Consider the following 4,034-nt stretch of genomic DNA (forward strand, 5'->3'; position numbering starts at 1 on the left):
CGTGAAAAGACTGAAGATAATACTAATAACAATGTTGAGAGCTTCGTGGTTTAAGGGACAGTACAGCTCGGGTCATAGATGTGGACGGTTGTTCCTAAGGGAGAGGGAGGGTGGGGCCCCTTCCAGCTGCTGCCTGGATGTCTCCCCCGGGGCATGGCCAGGGAGGCGGGCCTCCACTGCTCCTCTGTGAAGGAATTATTTCCAGGAAATCCTGTGCTTCTGCTGCAGTGGCTCAAGGGGAGCCCAGGAGGGTCCTGTCTAGGATTGGGGGGTGTGGGGACTGAGGCACACTGTCCAGCCCAGCCCCGCAGAGTGGGAGGGGTCCCGGCAGGCCAGGAGGAGGGCGTGTTTGCTCTGAGGCCCTGGCCCTGTCCTGGGCTGTGAGCTCAGGGGGGCAGGGGGTGGATGTGGTGCCAGCGCCTTGGAAAGTGCCTTGTGCTGCGGGGACAGGAAGTGGGGGCGGGCGGAGCGTGTCCAGGAGGCAGCGAGGCCTCTCCCACCTCCGATCTGCTTTCGCTTTCCCACCTGAGCCACAGCTGAGACCAGCACAGAAGGGACAGGGCCGTGAGTCCGGGCCCAGAGCGCTGCCTCTACTCCGTGGGGCCCCTAAGATATGGGCGGAGGGCGTGTCGCTAGGCCAACAAGAATGTCACCACAGTGAAGCCCTGGCCGGTGGCTCAGCTGGTGGACTGTCGTCCGTGCACCAAAAAGGTTGTGGGTTCGATTCCCAGTCATGACACATCCCTAGGCTGCGATTCGACCCCCCAGTCGGGGCATGTATGGGAGGCAACTGATCGAAGTTTCTCTTTCTCTCCCTTCTTCTCTCTCTCTCAAATCAAAAACATCCTCAGGTGAGGATAAAAAGTAAAAATATTAAAAATCTTTTGTAACCAGTAGGAAAGCAAATTTGGCTTTTATACTTTTTGTTCTTTAAAAACACATAATGAATTTCCTGGGGTAAGGATAGATACATGTTCTCACCACATCGACACCACGCTGTCTGACACTTGCCCTGTGTGACCACAGCCCAGCACCTGACTCTATTGGACACAGAAGGGCCAACCACACCCCCCTCAACACACACACACACACACACACGACTTTGGATAAGGAGGAATTCGTGACTCGGCAGAATGAAAGTGAACATTTAATGCACCATTTGATCTTCTTAAACACCAGGATCTCCTTTGACAACACTGTGCACCTCGTGTGCCGCAGACAATGTCTCACACGGAAATGGCAGCAGCTCGTGGCTCGCGGCCCCAGTCTACGCGACCATTGCTCCGGTGCCAGGGGGTCCTCTGGTTGCCTGCCGTCCGGGCCCCGTGGGGACGGCTGACTGGCCACCCAGCTGTGCACAGGCCCAGGCACAGACCAGCCTCCTTCTAACGGGCTGCCGGGCCCTGCCCACGGACAGAGTCGCTGCATTTCCGACTATAACAGATGAACTTTATTAAACATTTTCAACAGCAAACACGCGTAAGCTAAGAACTCCATGTTCAAAACGGCACCAATCTTTTATCCAGTTAAACAGTGAATTTCAAACAATGACATTAAATACAACCATTGACTTTGCCAACAGGATTTCATGAACTTGGTGAATGTTCTGTTTCAGACACGATAAATGCACTTGGGCAGGCCTTGCCGCCAACGTCCAGCGGGCCCGTGGCTACGCGAAGCATATTTACATACACAGACATACGTGACGGAGCTGGAGGAGCCACAGAGGCATTTAGCACAACGTCCCCGTTTTACAGACCAGACAGTTCCAGCGAAGTCAGGCCACCCCCAAAGCCACAGGACCAGGTTCAGAACCGGGTCAGAGCCGGGCTCCTGTCCTGCCTCCTCACCACGCCGCAGACCTTCGCACACATGCACCCGCCCCGCCCCATGCACACACGTCAGCGCCTCCGTGTGGTGCATCACCGGACACACGCACCTGGAGCCGCAGCAGCTGGCGGAGGAGCCCCAGACACACGCGGGCTCGAGCCAGTCCTGCCAGGAACCCCGCGGTGCACGGCCACCTGCTGACTCAGCGCCCCGTCTCCCGCCACGGCCCCCCTTTCTTCAAAGCCCGTTACCCCCTCTGCTACCCGCTTTCTCTCCACACGGCCCCAGAGGGCAGCTCTCGGGACCCCGACCCTCCCTGGGGAGCCCGAGGCTCAGCACAGTCCAGCGGCCCGTCCGGGCTGCACAGCAGGCGTCCTCACTCCGCAATCCCTCCTGCTCACCTGCCTCTGCCATGAGCCGGGGACCCCAGCCCTCCCGCTCCAGCCCCCTCAGGGGGGCGGGGACCAGACCCCCCACGCATTTCGGGCTGTAAGACTCACTAAAGTGCTTTGGTTTCTCCAGGAAGAGGCGGTGCAGTGTGTCCCAGGTAAGGAGCTCCCTGCTCTTCCACGCCCTCAGGGGCAGCGGGCGGGCTTTAGGGGAACGCAGGAGCTGAACCCTGTGCCATCGTTTTTCAGATTTCAGCCTCGAACCAGCCGGCTCCTCTCCACCGCCCCCCGGCCCCCCGCCCAGGACCACGGAGGCAGATTTCCAAGCTCCTCATCATCAAACTCAGAAGGAAGGTACCTCTTCCCCGTCAGCTGCTCACATAGAAACAGCTCAGCCTGGAGCTGGCCCTGTGCTGGCAGGACTGGGCCCTCATCCCTGTTCTCCTGGCTTCATTCTTCCTCTTCCCTCCCCGGCCCCTGACTCGCCCCAGGGAGGGGAAGAGCTCCCCGCAGACCCACCGAACGCATGCGGACGTGGAGGCGCGGATGGCAGCGCCCACCCTGACGCACAGGGAAGTGATAGGTCGCAGGCGGTGCTCCTGAGCCACATCCTGATTTACAAGTAAATCGCAGCCTCGTTAGTCGGAGGTGACGGGGTGTCGGGCAGCAGAAGGGAGGATGCAAGAAATGAGCCTTTTTCGCTGCCGATGTGATTTCTATGTCCACGCGAGGGGGCGCCCGTGGGGCCTCGGCCTCACCCCTCCGCGTGGGCGTGGACGGCTTTGCGGGGGGCGGAGAGGAAGTCGGCTACGTGCAAGGAAGGCTTCACCGCCTCCAGCTCCGCGTGCCCCCCACTGTGACACCATCGGTTCTGAGTCGGGCCGCCCCAAGGCAGATGTGTTGGTTTCGAGGTGGATTAAAGCAGCTTCTAAGAATCTTCAAAAAGCTTTTCTGGGAGAATATGAGTTTGAACGGTAAGCACGTCTCGTGGATTGGAACCGTGTTTTTATCTGGAAATGATAAGCCGTTTATAACAGAAAAATTATGTGTTTGTCAGGAAGACTGCTGAGCGACGCAGTTTGTGGGTTTTTATGGGTGTTGACGGATCTGCTGGAGGAGGAGGAAGAGCTATGACAACGCACGGAACCTGCTTCCACCTCCTGTGCGTGCCCGTCCCCCCGGGCAGAGCCCTCAGTGCCCTGGCAGCGCGGTGCCCTGTGCTGCTCCGCCCGGCCCAGAGGACGGCGGGCAGGGCCGGCCCTCGGGCAGACGGGGCTCCGTGCGGCTTGTAAGGTTGCACCCTCCGCGTGGACAGGCTCCAGGGACAGGGGCGTAGACAGTTTATCCAGCATCGGCCGGTCGGGGACAGAACTTCCCACGTGCTTCTCCCTGCCCCACTTTCATGGCCTTTGACCGTGAGGAAACCCCTCCAGATGTCGAGGGTGGGCCAGTGTCCCGCAGGAAAGCGGGGCCTGGAAGCCCGTGAACCGCCTCGTCTCAGTGGGAAGAGAACTCCTCTTCAGTCATGTCTCTCAGGCTAAGATCCCTCTTAGAACAAGGACCTGAAGAACATTCACGAATCGGTATTTTGGAAGCGAGGGGTCGGGGTGGTCCAGGACAGACGGCTGCTTTCCAATTGAGCGCTGGAGAAAAGTGATGGGTGAACCAACCCAGGTCAGCGTGAGACCCGCAGCCCAAAGCAGGGCCTCTACTCAGGGTGAAGGGGAACCAGAACCAGCACCGGGGCCTGCGTGTCCGCCGCTGGAGCCGCCGCCCTGGGCGGTGTGGGTGCGTGGGGCCAGGGCCACCGGCCGG

The 4,034-nt window shown here is 59.6% G+C and overlaps 1 long non-coding RNA gene across 1 annotated transcript; it reads left to right on the top strand.

The window, feature by feature from the left end:
- Nucleotides 1–997: 997 nt before the first annotated feature.
- LOC107181869 lies at nucleotides 998–3,347 on the top strand. The gene is made up of 2 exons (XR_001512582.1): nucleotides 998–2,377; nucleotides 2,469–3,347. It is a non-coding gene; the product is annotated as an uncharacterized LOC107181869 (long non-coding RNA).
- Nucleotides 3,348–4,034: the final 687 nt, after the last annotated feature.

This window comes from Myotis davidii, unplaced genomic scaffold, assembly GCF_000327345.1.
Source record: "Myotis davidii unplaced genomic scaffold, ASM32734v1 scaffold333, whole genome shotgun sequence".
Classification (NCBI taxonomy): domain Eukaryota; kingdom Metazoa; phylum Chordata; class Mammalia; order Chiroptera; family Vespertilionidae; genus Myotis; species Myotis davidii.